Source organism: Schistocerca cancellata, chromosome 1, assembly GCF_023864275.1.
Source record: "Schistocerca cancellata isolate TAMUIC-IGC-003103 chromosome 1, iqSchCanc2.1, whole genome shotgun sequence".
Classification (NCBI taxonomy): domain Eukaryota; kingdom Metazoa; phylum Arthropoda; class Insecta; order Orthoptera; family Acrididae; genus Schistocerca; species Schistocerca cancellata.
Window position 1 is genome coordinate 160,074,844 of NC_064626.1, and position 20,488 is coordinate 160,095,331.

The 20,488-nt window shown below is 44.3% G+C and overlaps 1 protein-coding gene and 1 non-coding gene across 3 annotated transcripts in view; one reads left to right on the plus strand and one right to left on the minus strand.

The window, feature by feature from the left end:
* The window catches only part of LOC126167629 (protein yippee-like 2), a 685,352-nt gene that overhangs the window by 259,423 nt on the left and 405,441 nt on the right, over nucleotides 1-20,488 (plus strand). The window lies entirely within an intron of this gene.
* Trnas-cga (transfer RNA serine (anticodon CGA)) lies at nucleotides 17,650-17,724 on the minus strand. The gene has a single exon. It is a non-coding gene; the product is annotated as a tRNA-Ser (tRNA).

Below are 20,488 nucleotides of genomic sequence, written 5' to 3' on the forward strand. Positions count from 1 at the left end.
GATTTTTCAAAGTTTTTGAAGCTGGCCAAGTCTACCGCCGTTATACGATTGAGTGGAAGCGGGAAAGGAGAAACCATAGCTAAGCCAAGACCAGGCAGAGCTCGTGTCCTGAAGGAAATGATCCGACCAGCTTTTCGAAGGGTGGCTGAAAATATGACGACCACTCATTCGGGAGATTCAAAAGTGCTATCAGCAGTCTAGCTAGCAACGATGACCTACTGTACGTCCTCAATAATTTGCTGGATGTATTCCAAACCCTCTACGGCTCCCTCTAGTACCAAGAAAGTCATGCCCTGATATCTTCACAGATGTCCTGTTATCCTGCCCCTTTTCCTTGCCAGTGTTTTCCACGTATTCCTTTCCTGTAAAGAATCAAGTAAAGAATGCAATTGTTATGGAAATATTCGTAGCACAGATGAGCAACGCATTTCTTTCCCAACTGTTGCTTGGTGAGATTGTGTCCGAACATCCTGGTTATATCAAAAGTTGCTCGCGGTTGATCCCTAACGACTGACTTATGAGCGTAAAACACGGAGAATGCCTGCAACATCTAAATTTTTGACGGAATTGATGCTGGTAATGTGGTATGGGTGCCCCACTTCGCCCCAGAGGTCAAGCGAGAATCATCCCTCATCAATAATAAAAACTTAGTCAACACGAACATCTTGGCGACAGTTTTTTCGATTGTAAGGGTATTTCGCTCGTGGATTTCGTCCCAAAATATTTTATGACCAATGTTATTGTGGTCTTCAGTCCAGACACTGGTTTGATGCAGCTCTTCATACTACTCTATCCTGCGCGAGCTTCTTCCTCTCCATGTACCCACTGCAACCTACATCCTTCTGATTGTGCATAGTGTATTCATCTCTAGGTCTCCCTTTACGATTTTTACCCTCCACCCTACTCTCCAATACTAAACTGGTGATCCCTTGATGCCTCAGAACATTTCTTACCAACTGATCCCTTCTTCTAGTCAAGTTGTGCCACAAATTCCTGTTCTCCCCAATTCCATTCAGTACCTCCTCATTAATTACGTGATCCATCCATCTAATCATCAGCATTCTTCTATAGTATATGATCAATGCCAATAGATATTGTGATCCGTAAGAAAACTACGATAAGCACTGCAAAAGCGTCGACGTCGAATGCTTCTTCAGGGTATTGTGATTATCCACAACCATTTCTGCTATTACAATATTGCTGCAACAGAGGCTTTCTGGATCAATTTGGGTGGGAAATCTTTGATCATCCACACTCCGGACGGACCGTGCTTCTCGCGATTTTCGCCTTTTCACGAAGCTGAAACATTTCCTGCGCGCGGAAACGTTTTGGGATTGATGCCTCGATGAAGCATAGAGTGAACAATTGCCCCGTGGTTCGGCGGGAGCTCATACAAGACTGGAATTCTAAAACTCGTGGACAGATATGACAAGTACTTGAATGACTGAGGTGTGTACGTAGAAAAATAAAGAAACTTAATTTTGTAAGCCTTGTTTTTTTGTTTTTAAAATATATTTCTGAAATTATTAAATCGGTATCCTCGTATATAGCGCTGATATTTAACGTGGAAAGTCAGAGGGAGCGTGACTAGCATTCTTGTTCGAATGGAAAGCTGCATTTCACAATGGCAGCTTGTAACATTTCGGTATAGTCTTCTTTCGTCGGATTGAAGCGATTGCACTACAGTCCTAGAAGGAAAAATTGTATTTAGTTTACGCAAACTGGCCCGACGTTCTTTCCGTGGGAGGGGCATGTTCATGAAACACACATATGATTTATAAAAGGTACACCAAATCCTCAATTTTGAAGACAGCGGCAATGAAATTTTGTACCATGCTTTATATGAAAATAACACATTTTCTGTTAACTTCCTTCCTTTGTGTATGTGTAACATTTTTATGGAATTTAAAAATTTTACTTTTGAACAATAATACGTGTCGGTACCGTTTTCTCAGAAACTATTAAAGGGATTTCTACAAAATTTTCTCTATTTAATCTCTTCCTAGATGTTGATTTTTGAATATATCGAATAGGACAGTTTTAATAATTTTTAATTATAATTCTGCAAGTATAATAGGAAATTCATACAAAATTCCAAGCACTTTGTCCATATCTCAGCTTACACTTTCAATTTCAAAATTTGCTCTTGAGATAATGTTTATTGTGTTCATAGAAATATATTTACAAAATTTTATAACTCTAGCCGCCTTAGTGTGTCAGGAAGTGCAATTTAAAAGTTCAGCCTAAACGGTGTTTCTTATGTCACCTCTTCAGAAGGCCGCAGATTTGTTTCGGGGTACTCTTTCCCTTCAAGTCTTCAAAAATGGCTCTGAGCACTATGGGACTTAACTTCTGAGGTCATCAGTCCCTTAGAACTTAGAACTACTTAAACCTAACTAACCTAAGGACATCACACACATCCATGCCCGAGGCAGGATTCGAACCTGCGACCGTAGCGGTCTCGCGGTTCCAGACTGTAGCGCCTACAACCGCTCGGCCACTACGGCCGGCTGCAAGTCTTCTCTTCTGGTTTCTTGTTTTTTGCCTTCTTTTCTTTACCAGGTCTTAACTGGCATTTTAGTTATAGAGAAGCGTTGTTCTGAAGTTTTATGAAGATGTCTTGAGTGATAGTTCCTATCTTAAAGCCCATCCTCTCTAATACCTTCATTGTCACTACGTTCCCATCATTATATACAACAACAGCATCATAAGTCGGAATTTGGCGACAGTAGCAAATGAACATGCGGTTTTAGGACAACGGTTCCATATGAGTGAATTTCGAGACTAATTTGGTTTCTCCGTTTTGTCATGAACACACTTTTTCAGAATTTCGGGGTCGGCCAAAAATCTGTAAGTGGGCTTGACAACATCTAGGATGCTATATGGAAGTCTCTCCTTGTGAATGTAGAGATTGTTGTCCCTGTGTACCTGTAGGTATTTGTAGCAGGAAATGTAGCATAGATGATGAATGGGATGTGCATCTGTTCACACCATTTGGAAATATGTAGCCCATACTGAAGTTTCATGTCACCTACTCTGGATAGATTCTGACATCCTTGACATAGTACACTTGAAGAATATCACCTTCTTTGTGGGTCTGTTGTGTCCACCAGTGTCCTTCCAACTTTCAGCTTTTTGCCCTTCATATCACTGACAACTTTCCTCAATCTAGAGTCCACTGTTTTGTGGACGTGTCCAATTCAGCGTTGTAGATGCACTCCGCGCTAGTTTGCTTGAAAGTAGGCCTCGGAACCTTTGTTCACCGAGTTAGTATTGAAATGTTGCTTCAGAAAGTGGGCGTGGCAGAAAGGTCGCGGCCTGCATTTAACTATTTTACAGGAAATGCAATTTCGTAATTGCAAATTGAGGAAATTATTGTACATGAGCTCTTCCAATAAATAAAAAACAAATAAGTCAAAAATTGACGTTTCCTGTAAATTTGTATGATCGTCCCCCTTAATCGCGCTGACGCCTGGCACTGCCGCGTCCTTCGGCCTTCTGTAAAATATTCCCCCGTAGAAGACAGTGGCTAAGTTACACTGCGTGCCCTGAGTGCTGAGGTCGGCCACAAGGGGTTGCTGCTATCAGTTTCTCGTTTGGGGAGACGCCGGCGCTTGCTGATCCGGCAGCGCGTCCGACCTAGTTTCCGTAGCACGAGTCTCTCTCTAGTGGTGTCTGCCGCAAACAGGGTTCTGTCCGCCCTCGGAGCGACAAGAAGGCGATGCTGAAGAGTGTTAAGGGAACCCCCGTAGAGATCAGAAATGAGCTCCGTATGCTCGCTTTTAACTCGCCAGCTAGTCCTGTGACGTCACCGAACTCGTCGTCTCTGTGTGCTCCAGACTCGGCGCTTCAGTCTCCGCCGCAGCCCCCTCGCCACTTCAGTTTGTCGTCGAGTACAAGCGGAATCGACTCGCTCAGAAAGGACAGGAAGGCCACTAGTCCTCAAATACAATCGTGGAATCACTGTATTCCTGCTACGTACGTAACCATTCTGAAAGAAATTTCTGGCGTTAGGCTGAAAATTACTATTCAGTTATTTCACACTATCACGATTTCAGCTTTATGCCATTCTCAGGTGCAAGCTGAAGTGTCACAAATTGTCCGACCTGCCTAAATGACATAAGCAACCATTGTACATTACGATTATTATATACCAGTATACTGACTGATCAGTTAGCAGTGAATATTATACAGGGTGTTACAAAAAGGTACGGCCAAACTTTCAGGAAACATTCCTCACACACAAAGAAAGAAAATATGTTATGTGGACATGTGTCCGGAAACGCTTACTTTCCATGTTACAGCTCATTTTATTACTTCTCTTCAAATCACATTAATCATGGAATGGAAACACACAGCAACACAACGTACCAGCATGACTTCAAACACTTTGTTACAGGAAATGTTCAAAATGTCCTCCGTTAGCGAGGATACATGCATCCACCCTCCGTCGCATGGAATCCCTGATGCGCTGATGCAGCCCTGGAGAATGGCGTATTGTATCACAGCCGTCCACAATACGAGCACGAAGAGTCTCTACATTTGGTACCGGGGTTGCGTAGACAAGAGCTTTCAAATGCCCCCATAATTGAAAGTCAAGAGGGTTGAGGTCAGGAGAGCGTGGAGGCCATGGAATTGGTCCGCCTCTACCAATCCATCGGTCACCGAATCTGTTGTTGAGAAGCTTACGAACACTTCGACTGAAATGTGCAGGAGCTCCATCGTGCATGGACCACATGTTGTGTCGTACTTGCAAAGGCACATGTTCTAGCAGCACAGGTAGAGTATCCCGTATGAAATCATGATAACGTGCTCCATTGAGCGTAGGTGGAAGATCATGGGGCCCAATCAAGACATCACCAACAATGCCTGCCCAAACGTTTACAGAAAATCTGTAGAGCAATGAATCGCATGTCAACACAAGCAACAAAGTCAACAATACCTTCCTTCAATTTGGCCAAGTGGCGGTGAATCGAGGAAGTACAGTACATACTGACGAAACTAAAATGAGCTCTAACATGGAAATTAAGCGTTTCCGGACACATGTCCACATAACATCTTTTCTTTATGTGTGTGTGAGGAATGTTTCCTGAAAGTTTGGCCGTACCTTTTTATAACACCCTGTATAATGTATGTATATAGGGTAAACGATAATAAAACTGACAAACTGCAGGGAAGGCTTCCTGACTCAAAATGGAGGACACTTGAAAGACCAGGTGTACCGCCAGAATCCAGAAACAATTGAACAGCTGAAGCAGTACATCTCATCTGCATGTGAAGCCATTCCGCCAGACACGTTGTCAAAGGTTTCGGGTAATTTCATTCAGAGACTACGCCATATTATTGCTACGCATGGTGGATATGTGGAAAATATCGTCCTATAGAGTTTCCCAGACCGCAGCGCCATCTGTTGTTGACAATTGTAACTGCTGTAATTTCGAAAGTTTGTCCGCCTGAAAATGTACTGTTGTCCCAAGCATATTGCAACAAACGGTGTATTTCTATCGCTGCTCGTTTAGTTTGTATTGCCGTTTCAAATATACGGGTCATTTTTGAAACACCCTGTATATATATTTATATATGTGTGGCTTACTGGCCATTTGACCATCTTCCTCTGTGCGGATGCCCGAACTCTTACGGAAATCGGCAAAACGCTGCGAGTAATGAGTATAATGGGCAGGGGCACTATGAATATAGTGCGGGACAATAAGTTGAGAATGTGGGGCTCACGGGAGGCGTGCCAAAGATAAGTCCCTGCATTCGCACTATCCTCTGTGTCCTCGGTGGCTCAGATGGATAGAGCGTCTGCCATGTAAGCAGGAGATCCCGGGTTCGAGTCGCGGTCGGGGCACACATTTTCAACTGTCTCCGTTGAACTTATATCAACGCCTGTATGCAGCTAGGGGTTTTCATTTCATTACATTTTTTCCTGTTGTGTATTTGCCACTTGATACTTGACAATTTAACCCTATCAATTCGACATTCGGCCTTTCCGGTCTCCCTTAGACGAATTACGAGAATGGGATTCTTACAGTGTATGTTTCGGCTGTTGAAGGAGACGAGACGAGATATGTGACCGCATGACTGAAAACCTCCACATTCTAGCAGTCACATACATTATTCACCAGTTGTATATACACCGCCAGAAAAAAAATTAGTAGACCGTTTTAGAGGTTTCCAATTCAGTCAAGATTTGCTGTTTCAACAGCGCGTATGGAGTACAAGAAATGAGTAGCACAAGTGGTTCTGAGATAGCAGATATCGACCCATGCTGAAACATACGTATTAGTACGTGGCAGTGCAGGCCCTGATAGTGGTATCCATTCGATCGTACAGTCGGCGAATACTGTCCTGGGAAGCGTTATGTCAAGCCTGTTACACCTGTTGACGTTGTTCTTTAAGATTGTTGATTGACGAATCGCACGAGTCATTTCTCGTCCCTTCATATCACACACGTGTCCAGTTGGAGAAAAGTCCGAAGAGATCGTGCTGGCCAGGGAAGTTGCTGCACGTCTTTCAGAGCACGTGGATTTTGCGGGCAGTGTGTGGGCGAGCATTATCCTGTTGGAAAACCACGCCACCTTACTATTGCAAGAACGGTAAAAAAAAAGTCTAGCAACTGAAACCTCCCCTTAGAAAAATTTGTGAATTACTGTGCTGGTAAACCCCTTACGTTATTTGATTTTCGAACAGCTGAGCAGAACTGAACGTACTCAGACATTTCTCTCTTTACTTATTCTGATCAACACTAAACTGACACACAATATTTTTAGCGCAACGCAATCTGACTTTCAATAATCCCTACAAAGGAATGGCCCTGACTAATAATAACCTATACCTTTCATGAATCACTTACCTCACCAAAATCTTCGTTACTCGAACTACTGCTGCAATACAGCGAGCGCCAATACTGCCAGCTAAATAAAGGATTCTGACTACTGAAGGCACTAACTACTGATAGGCATAGTTAGCAAATGAACGATTTTGATAGAGAACAAACAATGTGTTTACCTTAATAATGTTCAAAAGTCATCATATATATATAATCAGTTCATGATACCCAGTATTACAAATTTACTCTTTCTGATGGACACACGTTCAGATCGTCCGCTCTCAAATTCTGCCATCTCTCTCCCCACATCCACCACTGCTGGCAGCTCACCTCCAACTGCGCAACGCTGTTCATATCTAGACTTGGCCACTGTTTCTATGTTTCGATACAGTGTATCGATACCTGGAACTGTTTCAGTGTTCCGGAACGGCTGTCGTTCACTGTTTCGAAACAGTGGTGTTTCTATCCACCCCTGTCTCGGATATCCGCACCAGATTCGATCTCGAGCCAGACACAGAAACTGTATCGTTGTTTCAAAATAAGGCTGTTTCAGTCCACCTGTGCTTGGAACGGACTAATTGTATCGAAAGAGTGATGTTTCATTCCGCTCTGTGTCGTACGAGATTCGGGCTCGGCACAGGTACTGAAACACAACATAACACTTCATGAAAACACTTTCAGGAGTGTCGAAATCTTTTTGACAAGCAATAGCATGAAGCTTAAGATATCCGAAAATAAAGCTTCGTTTCTAGCTGACTGTCCTATTACGAAATGGCGTAACATCTGCTTTATAAACACTAACCAAACAATAAAACAATGCATACTATTCACATTGAAAATAATAAATATGTGAAAATCATTCGATTAAATTACACTTTATTTATAACATACGCTTCTATTTTCATGTACAGTAATCATATTAAGAAACGCAAATAAGCCTACAACATTTTGAATAAAAAAAGGCGTAGAGTGACAGTTATTAGACATATACATAAATTTGATGTAGGTATAATTCCAAGCAATCTGTCTGACATATCACTGATAGTGTAATGGTGAACGGGAAGGGCTGGGAAGCATGGTGAATTTATACTAACGGTTCGAAACACCTCGAAAGACAAAAATTTTTTCTGTTATATTTTGTTATTTATTCGAATTATTTGACGTTATTTGTGAGTCAATAGTCACTGTGCCTATTATCCACAATGATTCCCTTTGTGTGCATGGAAATTAGCAGGATGGGTATATTACCCATACTAACGGAATGTGGGAATCCCAGTAGCATATCCGTTGTTTCTGCAGTTTGCTCCCACCTCCAGTTCCGTTCGTGGTGGTTCTTCTGTCTTCAGCTATGGCTGTCCTCAGCCAATTGAAAAGTATGAAAGTCACACGACACGAAAGCAGCGCATTTGCTGCAGGAAATACGAAACTGCCAAGACGCCTAAGTGATAATTTCATACTTTCTACGATATGATTAGCGCTCTCGCACCTCATTTGTGTTTATATGGACATACTTATACAGTAGACATTCACGATGATAAAATGTGTAGGTTTATTAGATTACAAAACACAAACTGTTTCACTGTTTCGAAACAGCGTATCGAAACATTACATTGTACTGTTTCATTTGTTTCGAAACAGTTACGTGTTTCAGTTTGCCCATCTCTATTCACATCCTACTGCCCGACACTACAATAGCAAATATTCCAACAATGAAAACCAGCCACAGACTGCACACAGCACAGTCAGTGATTTTCATACAGAGCGCTACGTGGCGTTACCAACGTAAAAACCTAAACAGCTTACTTACACAACATTCTGCACATACTGGGCTGATTAGCGTTATCTCCAGAAACACCAAAAGTGAAACACTTCTGGCGTATCGCACTCATATTATGATGCCTGGCATCGGGCCAGTGTGTTTGGGACCAATGCACTCTACAAGACAGCCCTTACCAGGTCTGTTAGATACGCCCAAACGACATGCGCGCAAGCAGCCCGAGGCAGGATTCGAACCTGCGACCGTAGCGGTCGCGCGGTTCCAGACTGTAGCGCCTAGAACCGCTCGGCCATCCCGGCCGGCGAAGGCCAAGGGGTGCCATTCCATGTTCCAAGTGATCGTATGATGGCACCAGTGGAGCCTTACATATATCGATGTTGTAGCGTGAGACGGAGACGGGCTGGAGGTGTGCGTACCCGTAGTCCCACAGCTAATTACAGTTCGTTTTGACACAGCTGGACTCACAAGCCCTCTTATCTGTGCTGTTGAGTGGTAGCTGTACGATCTGCCAGTGCTGCCCTTGCAGTACGACGATCCTGACGGGCGCGTGTCCTGCGTAGACATCCAGAACGTCGTCTACGGGTGTGAGGATGTTCATCTGACCACTGATACCAGCATCGTTGCACAGCTGACGCAGCACGTCCAGTTTGCGTGACAATTCTGCGAAAGGACCTTCTCGCCACCCTGGAGGCCACAGCTAGACCCCTTTCAAACGCGCTCTGTTGGCTGTAGGAAGTGCGGGTGCATCTCCACCGTATGGGTGCCTGCTTGCTTCACCGTTTGCACAATGAGTCCTCTGGCTGTGAGCATTCCCTATTAAAGACTAGACGTAGGTCACGCTCTGATATCTATGCCACTGCGCTATTTGTTGGCGGACGAAGTTGAAACTATTATCAGCACATCTTTAGTCTCTTAGGTGGCATATGCCATCATACGATCAAAATCGACGTCCTCTTTCGGGGTGTTCTATTTTTTTCCCGGCATTGTGTTTTTCATGAAAGGGTGGAATGTGGAAGAAATAAACATTAGAGACAAACTGCTCATTCCAGTTGTGAACGTTGTTCTCCGTAGAAGAGAGTACTGTGGTAAACTACTGACAAGTCTTTTGTATCTATGGGTCCACAGCTGTTGCAAATTTATTGAGAGAAGCCACTGTTCTGCGTAGGCTGTTTTATTTTTGAAATAAACACTTTCTTTTATGCTTTTGCGTTGTTAGCTAATTTCGCATTATTGTTCGTTTTCAAGTGGTTAACAAGGTCATCTAATTTGGATTCCTATTTTAGAAAATTCAAAATAATCTGCTAGAAAATTACCAGTAAGAAGCAAATCACTTGAGATAAGTACTCGTTTGAGCTGCAACCATGGTCTAGATCCTCTACAGCAATTTATAAATGCTTCTAATTCACTTATACCGTTTAACCCCGATGACGTCCTGGAAATTGTGTATTTTTGTGAAATACTGGCTTGTGGGCAGAAGACCTGGTTAGAGTAGTGCTGTTGCTGGACTCTAGGACTTCTACCAGCACCACTAAAGCGCCTTTAGCAGGTGCTGCTTCTACACAGGGGGCAGCGCTGTATCTCTGGTTGCCTACCGAAAGGCGCGCAGACGGAACTGTTGGTAACTCCTACCAAATGCTCGCTGGAAGAGAATTCTGCCGTGTTCATCGACGGCAACGTATTTATGACTATAAATACATCAAAGATATGTCAGTTATTGTAACTTAGTTTCCAGGTCGACTTTAAATTACCTTGATTTTGCGATAAGTCAAAATACCAGGCTGAAACAAGTTGAGATTCAACAGGAAGTCCATTTTGAATGTTTATATGTTCCTCAAACTATATTTTATCGGCTGAATTTTGAACGCCGCATCTGCCTTGTATGCTGTAACTTTATAGCTCCTTGTATCATATTTGTAGTGGCCACCCACAACCTTTCGATCTGTTTACTGATGTAGCGCAGCATTCGCCAGTTTTAAGAGGACAATCGGAGCGTGTGAAACATACTCCTTTCAGTGTTCAAAACTGGTGACTGATCATGTAAAATTCCTCCAGTGCTCGTTATCTTCCACCACTCGAGCAAATAGTCGTACTGTTGGACTAGGTTTGTTCTCAGTTTGGTGCGTCTACCTTCCAGGATTCTTTCTCATGATCGTCGGCCTTCAATTTTCCCGTGGGTGATGCCCTTTCCTTAGCAAATATATAGTGTTACATAAAATACACGCCGTTTTATAAAGAAGTTGTCATCACATGTTAACTTCTGAAGCTCGACGTATCCCTACCCGGCTCCTGATTCCGTCTATCCATTTTCCCTATTACCGTCGGATGGATTTAACTCTAAAACCACGGCCTGTAGTGAAAACGTATCGCAGTACAAATTTTAACAATATTATATCTCCTACAATATAGGTCCTGTTCGTTTTTTCTTTAGGACTAACAGCGAGCGAAGGAGCGAGATGTTTCAAGGCCAGATATAAAATTGCCGGTGGCATAAAGCGACATCGGTAGCGGTAGCTGAATCATAATAACGCAGCCTGTACTGAAGTGGTAATTTTTTAATGATGAATAAGAGAGTGAATTTAACTGAGAACCCATGTTTATCATATAAGCAGTGGCTTTATTACGTACTTCTTTACAATTATCATTCATGATTTGAATTAATGCGACTACTTACGAAACTGCATTTAAAGCGAAATAGATATTCGATAAACGGTCTATGCACACGGTCGTAACGTTTGATTTTTCATGCTTAACTACACGTGAAATTGCTCCCCCAAGTGAATAAACTGCAGTTGCCTTAATTAAATTGGCGTCAGATAGAAACAATGAAAGAGAAGAAGACGGAAAAGGGTTTGGATTACGAGGTATTTCTCACCATCTGTGATCGGCAACAAAATTTTCTTATAATATTCAAACCTCTCTCCTCTTTGAGTGAAAATTCTTTTCATGCTTATAAACTTTCATTGCCACGAAGTACAGGTACACATGAGAATACGTTGTCTTGCGAAAACGTTAGCCTCATGAAATTTTGTTGAATGGAGTCCGAAGTGTCAAACATGGACCGCTACGCTCAACTTCGACTTTGTACAGAGAGAGGAATTCTGTCGTTCGATTTCTTGCCATCGAGATTGAAAAATGTAAATGATCGTATGGCATTGTCGGCCGGGAGGCCCTGTTCGGGGGAGCTCGGCCGCCGTATTGCAAGTCCTTTTTTAGTTGATGCCACGTCGGCGACTTGACAGTCGAGGATGATACTAGCTTTGATAGAGAATCATGTGCGCTCAGTAACTCTTTACCTATTGTTGTGACCTCTATACAACTCGTAATCCCCCCTATAAATTCGGTACTTTCAGCTATTACTTAATTTCCAGTGTTTAATTCTGAAGATTTCCCACAAAGACGAGGACTAACAGTTGTGGGGTTGGCTGGTTGGCACGTAAAGGGACTAAACAGCGAGGTTATAAGTTCTTCGTTCGTGGGATAGTCCGTGTGGGGGTGGTGACGTCAGCTTGAAATCTGATCGAGGATTGTTAAAATCGAGACATTGAGAAATATGTGCATGAGAGATAAAGGTATATGGGTCTGGCTGGCTTGTAAGCCAGATAGTAGACAAGTGGCCCCCAAGTGCTCACTGCGGCACGTAAGATGTAAGACAGTAAGTAAGGAAATAAATAATTCCTTCTAGTTAGTTGGAGAGGAGGTCTGTAATAGTAAAAATGCTTAAAACGTAATGGATACCAGTTGGAATGAGATAGTAAAATAGTGGCGTAGTCTAATGTCCACCCGGACATCAGAATGCGGCAGGGTTCAAAATGGTTCAAATGGCTCTAAGCACTATGGGACTTAACATCTGAGGTCATCAGTCCCCTGGACTTAGAATTACTTAAAGCTAAGGACATCACACACAACCGTGCCCGAGGTAGGAGTCGACAGTTAATTTTATTAATACGTCATAAATTTTAACTGCGTGAGCGCGCATTGCGACAGGAAGCGCAAATGCAGTATCACCAGTACGCGTGCTCCTACGCATCATAGACGATCGCTCATGTAATAGCTTCCTTTACGCTTGCGTCTCTTCGCCAGTGTTTAGTAAGCGATGTGACCCTGCAATCTGCGACCGCCGCAGCAGCGCGGTTATGGACTGAAGCGCCTAGAACCGCTCGGCCGCAACGGCCGGGAATGCGGCAGGGGATGTCCTTCTCACAAACTGCTAAGGCAGCGTGTTTCTAACATAAGTAACGTAAGAATAACTTGAGCTTCGCGAAAACGAGCTTAAGTAATTCCTACAAAATACCAACCATTATTCTGGTAACAAAACTGGAAAAGTCAGAGGATCGTTAATTTCACAAAAAATGGCTCTGAGCACTACGGCACTTAACATCCGAGGTCATCAGTCCCCTAGGACGTAGAACTACTTAAACCTAACTAACCTAAGGACAACACACATCCATGCCCGAGGCAGGATTCGAACCTGCGACCGTAGCGGTCGCGCGCTTCTAGACTGAAGCGCCTAGAACCGCTTGTCCACACCGGCCGGCGTTAATTTCACAGAAGCAGTGTCCATTTGAGTGTGAGAAAATAGTGAATACAGTGCTCTAAAATCACTGCCTTGTTCTCCATCATAGGCCCTATTTGTCTTCTACGAAGAACGATGTAGCAAACTGAGCGGGTTATTTGAGCCACCGCCGCCCTCATTGCCTGGGTCCAGTGTGATGGGGAACGCGCTGACTAAGCGCCTGCATGTGGAGGGTCAGGGGGCTATAAATTATGGAGCCCTGTGAGCGCTCTGTCCGGCTCTGCATGGCCCCTCCCATCCCCCTCTCTGATCCGCCCGCGCAGCCACTGCTGTTGCATCACGCCGCACAGTCCATACAGATGGGTTGCCCGTTACACATCTCCACTAACAGTCGCCTAGCGGCTGCTATTGTTTTTACACCGGACCTGTATGTGTTTCCATTTTTCAGTCTTCTTTATAACATCGAGGAAATCGTTTGTCATTCTTGTTTGGTTCACCGAGGGTGGGGACAGACTGTAATCCTATATTCCAGGAAGATTCGGGATCGCAACAGGATGACATTGACTTCTTCCACGATATTTCGGCTAACAACCTTTCAGCCATATTCATGTGAATGTTTTGCTTTGGAGATTGCTAGTTTTAATAAGTCACAGCTGCGAAATACTAACGCGAATTCTTTATAGACGAATGGAAAAACTGGTAGAAGCCGACCTCGGGGAAGATCAGTTTGGATTCCGTAGAAATGTTGGAACACGTGAAGCAATACTGACCTTACGCCTTATCTTAGAAGAAAGATTAAGGAAAGGCAAACCTACGTTTCTAGCATTTGTAGACTTGGAGAAAGCTTTTGACAATGTTGACAGGAATACTCTCTTTCAAATTTTGAAGATGGCAGGGGTAAAATACAGGGAGCGAAAGGCCATTTACAATTTGTACAGAAACCAGATGGCAGTTATAAGAGTTGAGGGGCATGAAAGGGAAGCAGTGGTTGGGAAGGGAGTGAGACAGGGTTGTAGCCTCTCCCCGATGCTATTCAATCTGTATATTGAGCAAGCAGTAAAGGAAACAAAAGAAAAATTCGGAGTAGGTATTAAAATCCATGGAGAAGAAATAAAAACTTTGAGGTTCGCCGATGACATTGTAATTCTGCCAGAGACTGCAAAGGACCTGCAAGAGCAGTTGAACGGAATGGACAGTGTCTTGAAAGGAGGATATAAGATGAACATGAACAAAAGCAGAACGAGGATAATGGAATGTAGTCTAATTACATCGGGTGATGCTGAGGCAATTAGATTAGGAAATGAGACGCTTAAAGTGGTAAAGGAGTTTTGCTATTTGGGGAGCAAAATAACTGATGATGGTCGAAGTAGATAGGATATAAAATGTAGACTGGCAATGGCAAGGAAAGCGTTTCTGAAGAAGCAAAATTTGTTAACATCGAGTATAGATTTAAGTGTCAGGAAGTCGTTTCTGAAAGTATTTGTATGGAGTGTAGCCATGTGTGGAAGTGAAACATGGACGATAAATAGTTTGGACAAGAAGAGAATAGAAGCTTTCGAAATGTGGTGCTACAGAAGAATGCTGAAGAATAGATGGGGAGGTATTGAATACAATAGGGGAGAAGAGGAGTTTGTGGCACAACTTGATAAGAAGAAGGGACCGGTTGCTAGGGCATGTCATGAGGCATCAAGGGATCACAAATTTAGCATTGGAGGGCAGCGTGGAGGGTAAAAATCGTATAGGGAGACCAAGAGATGAATACATTAAGCAGATTCAGAAGGATGTAGGTTGCAGTAAGTTCAAATGGTTCAAATGGCTCTGAGCACTATACGACTTAACTTCTGAGGTCATCAGTCGCCTAGAACTTAGAACTAATTAAACCTAACTAACCTAAGGACTTCACACACATCCATGCCCGAGGCAGGATTCGAACCTGCGACCGTAGCGGTCACGCGGTTCCAGACTGAAGCGCCTTTAACCGCACGGCCACACCGGCCGGCTTGCAGTAAGTACTGGGAGATGAAGAAGCTTGCACAGGATAGAGTAGCATGGAGAGCTGCATCAAACCAGTCTCAGGACTGAAGACCACACCAACAACAGTTCACATCGCTTGCTTTATACCAGACAGTGGCACGGAGATGTATGCGCAGAGGCGCCCGCTACATGAGCGACCTCTGTCGAGCTTGAAATAGCTGGAAGGTAATGGATATTCCCCACGTCAGATCACCACAGCCTTAAGGAAGCAGCAGGGTGATCTCCCACACGATTAAGAGGAGGAGTTGTTCAAATCGAGGACGTTCATCCATATGTCGGCAGTATTGCTTTGAAATTAGGCAGTCCTAAGGAAACATGATATCAGAGTAATCTTCCGACCACCTACAAAGGCTTGTGCTCTACTCAGTTCGGTAAAAGACAATCTGCGATTACGGAGTACTGGAATTTACTGAATACCTTGCCAGTGTAGCAACGCCTACATCGGTCAGACATTAGGCACAGTGCGTGAAAGGTACGTTGAACATAATCCCAAGATCTGTATTTCGCAGCACAGTAAGTCAGCCGCAGCCAAGCATTTTATCTCCGCAGAACATTCTGTGGATTGTTTTGTCACGGTAATCGCGGCTTCGACGAGATCCTTATCGGATTCGGTTATTAAGGAACCGGTGGAAATACATTTGGTGGAAGAGCTTATCAAACGGTGGCTTTCGACTGGATAACCCGTGGGACCCATGATTTCTTTGTCTTCAGGAAGAATACATTTTATGACTAATGACATGTCTAGCGACAGTTAATATTATTAATACGTCATAAATTTTAACTGCGTGAGCGCCATTGCGACAGGAAGCGCAAATGCAGTATCACCAGTACGCGTGCTCCTGCGCATCATAGACGATCGCTCATGTAACAGCTTCCTTTACGCTTGCGTCTCTTCGCCAGTGTTTAGTAAGCGATGTGACCCTGCAATCTCCAGTGCAAAACCCTCACCTGATGGCTGAATAGTTGTTAGCAGAATTATCGCGGTAAGAAGTCGACGTCATCCGACTGCAACCCTGAAACTTCACGAAATACTCCTCACGCCGGTAAAATTTCAATAATGTATTCATGTAGTTCGAAAGGACACTCTTGTGAAACCCAGTTCAGTTTATTTGGACACGGTATCTTGCCAACAGTAGACCCGGGTGGATGGGGTAGATCGCGCCCTCCTACATTTCCGAAAGGCATTCCACACATTATACTTAACTACGAATCTTCTAATACGATCGAAAGCAATCCTGCCTCGGGCATGGATGTGTGTGATGTCCTTAGCTTTGTTAGGTTTAAGTAGTTCTAAGTTCTAGGGGACTGATGACCTCAGAAGTTAAGTCTCATAATGCTTAGTCATTTTTGAGTCATTCCCAATAAACATTAACGGTTAATCGGTTAATTTTGCCAGCACTATCAACCTTTTCGCTGATAATGTTCTTATCTACAGGAGAATACCGCCGTTGAGTGATAGTAAGAAAATGTAAGAAAACTTTGAGAAAATTTCCGCTCCGTAAAATGAATGTGGGTAGGTGCAAGAGACTGCCTTTAACGAACAGACTCAGATGGTGTCCGTTTGCTAAGTTATTAGCGAATAGCAGGAGCACGTCGCATCGTATAGCTATTTAGCAGTAACATGATCTTCCACTTTCTTGACCGGATTGCCGTGTGCGTTAAAGCGCCCGTTTCCGGGAAACGGGAGGCGCGCCGGCCCCGGAACGAATCCGTCTCGCTGATTGACGATTAGGATTGGTGTGCCAGTTAGCTTGAAAGCCGGTTTTAGACAGTTCTTCACATCCACTTAGATGAATACAGGGCTGGCTCCACGGTTCCGCCTAAGTTGCACGATGCGCAAACACCTCGAAAAACGATGTCATATTTGGCCTTGCGATATACGAGAACTTTCATAAATAATGCGCCGGTTGGTATTACTGTGTATTATTTGATGCAACAAATGAAAATTGTCAGATATAGTTGTGAGCTTCAGGAAGAAGGGGTGTGTAGGGGTCTCGGGTGCAGTGACTTGAAGAGCAGATGTCCTACGTCAAGACTGAAACTTTACGCGGCAAAAACTCGTCAGAAATACACAGTGCGTTAAGTGAAGTTTGTGATGAGTTTCCAGTGGACCGTAGTACAGTTTCAAGTTGGGTTAATCATTTTCGTGGTGTCGTATGAGCATAGACGATAATCCTGGACCTGGAAGGCAAGAAACAGTTGAACGAAGTGTCAAACTTGTGACAGATGCTCTTGAATAAGATCGCAGTGTGACTTGTGAGAAACACTCTGAAGCCACGAGAATTTCCCCAACATCAGTACTCCGTATGCTGACAAATGATTTGAAGAAAATTAAAATTTCTCCGAGATGGGTCCCACACTGTTTGACTGCTAAAAAAAGCATTCCACTACCTATTGTACAGTGGGTTGCAACACTACAGAGCGAACCCAGAATCCACCAACAAAATTTCGGATATTGTCCAAGGATGAAACTTACTGGCAGATTAAAACTGTGTGCCGGACCGAGACTCGAACTCAGGACCTTTGCCTTTCGAGGGCAAGTGCTCTACCAACTGAGCTACCCAAGCATGACTCACGCCCCGTCCTCACAGCTTTACTTCTGCCACGACGGGGCGTGAGTCGTGCTTGGGTAGCTCAGTTGGTAGAGCACTTGCCCGCGAAAGGCAAAGGTCCCGAGTTCGAGTCTCGGTTTGGCACACAGTTTTAATCTGCCAGGAAGTTTCATATCAGCGAACACTCCGCTGCAGAGTGAAAATCTCATTCTGGAAACATCCCCCAGGCTGTGGCTAAGCCATATCTCCGCAGTATCCTTTCTGTCAGGAGTGCTAGTTCTGCAAGTTTCGCAGGAGATCTTCTGTAAAGTTTGGAAGGTAGGAGACGAGGTACTGGCAGAAGTAAAGCTGTGAGGACGGGTCGTGAGTCGTGCTTGGGAAGCTCAGTTGGTAGAGCACTTGCCCGCGGAAGGCAAAGGTCCTGAGTTCGAGTCTCGGTCCGGCACACAGTTTTAATCTGCCAGGAAGTTTCATATCAGCGCACACTGCGCTGCAGATTGAAAATCTCATTACGGACTGTCCAAGGATGATTTTTGAGTATGTCGGTTCAAGGGACCTATGGTCTCCGGTGACCTGCTATCAGTAACTGCAATTTCTTTTGTTTTCTTGTTGCCATTTATCTTTGCATTTTTATTGTACTGAAATTATCTGGACAACTCGGCGAATGCCGACGGTATGCGCTGTATGTCTTGTTTGTAAACATAGTTGTTCCATTAACTGGCGGTAATTGGCGACTCGAATATTATTGCACCTGAGAGTGAGGATTCTTCGGTTGGCTCGTGTGTTTACCTGTGTGCTGGAAGCCCGTCAGGGCGTGCACTGCTATTTTAACGGTCAGGAAACTTGCTCGTGAATCTGTTCCGATTCCCACAGTGTATACATTAGCCGAAAAAATTGATTTCGTTATTGTTTACTCTGACGTCGCCGCGTGTTTCCGTAACGGGCACGGGATGTCAAGTGCAATAATATTGCGATAAGGTAGTACTTGCTGTTGATAGCAGTTACGGCCACTTTGCCGTACCCTCAGGCTAGCGTTCAGTACTGCTCGGTTCTGTCGCTGGTTTATTTTTTCCGGCTGATGCACAGCTGTGTGGTTAGTGATGAAGAGTTGACCGATATGTACCTTGTTTATAGCATCACCGAATACACTGGAAGAGCGGTACATCGATGCTCTGCCGAGCTGTTCCCACAACGAGGCAACCACATCACAGTTCTTTTGAATCTGTACATAGTCAAGCACGACGATAAACCGGATCCGTCCGTATTAGAAGGAAAGGTGCTGGCCTTATGATGTATGCCAAACACCCGATATGAAAGAGAATAAGTCGCACGCGATAAGTGACAGTCCTAACACCAGTAGTTGGGACTCGCACGAGCCGCGTAACTGTGGGCCGCTGTGGCCGAGCGGTTCTAGGCGCTTCAGTCTGGAACCGCGCGACCGCTACGGTCGCAGGTTCGAATCCTGCCTCGGGCATGGACGTGTATGGTGTCCTTAGGTTAGTTAGGTTTAACTAGTTCTAAGTACTAGGGGACCGATGACCTCAGATGTTGAGTCCCAAAATGCTCAGACCCATTTGAACCTGAACTGTTCTGAAAATCTTGCCTGAGAACAACCGAATCTGTGCCTTACACAGGAGGTGTGGTCGTTGCTACCCCTTGACTTCTCCGTCGAGTGAAGTTTTAAAATTGTTTTATACAATGTGCAAGTGCCTCTTAGCACTATAGGACTTAACATCTGAGGTCATCAGTCCCCTAGACTTAGAACTACTTAAACCTAACTGACCTAAGGACATCACTCACATCCATGCCTGAGGCAGGATTCGAACCTGCGACCGTAGCAGCAGCGCGGTTCCGGACTGAAGCGCCTAGAACCGCTCGGCCACAACGGCCGGCCCAGTGTGCAAAAACAACAATTTCTCTGCTTTCGTGCTGGTTATAGACGAGGCCATGTTTACAAGAGAGGGCATGTACGGTAATACGAGGTGCATTCAAGTTCTAAGGCCTCCGATTTTTTTCTCCTGACTGGAAAGAGATATAAACATGCGCATTGTTTTAAAATGAGGCCGCGTTCATTGTCACTACGTCCCAGAGATGGCAGCGCCGTACGGCAGATGGAATTTTACCGCCAGCGGCGAGAATGAGAACTGTTTTCAATACTTAAAATCGCGGCGTTTTCCTTACTTGAACAGCGTGCAATCATTCGTTTTCTGAATTTGCGTGGTGTGAAAGCAATTGAAATTCATCGACAGTTGAAGGAGACATGTGGTGATGGAGTTACGGATGTGTCGAAAGTGCGTTCGTGGGTGCGACAGCTTAATGAAGGCAGAACATAGTGTGACAACAAACCGAAACAACCTCGGGCTCGCACAAGCCGGTCTGACGACATGATCGAGAAAGTGGAGAGAATTGTTTTGGTGAATCGCCGAATGACTGTTGAACAGATCGCCTCCAGAGTTGGCATTTCTGTGGGTTCTGTGCACACAATCCTGCATGACGACCTGAAAATGCGAAAAGTGTCATCCAGTGGGTGCCACGAATGCTGACGGACGACCACACGGCTGCCCGTGTGGCATGTTGCCAAGCAATGTTGACGCGCAACGACAGCATGAATGGGACTTTCTTTTCGTCGGTTGTGACAATGGATGAGACGTGGATGCCATTTTTCAGTCCAGAAACAAAGCGCCAGTCACCTCAATGGAAGCACACAGATTCACCGCCACCAAAAAAATTTCGGGTAACCGCCAGTGCTGAAAAAATGATGGTGTCCATGTTGTGGGACA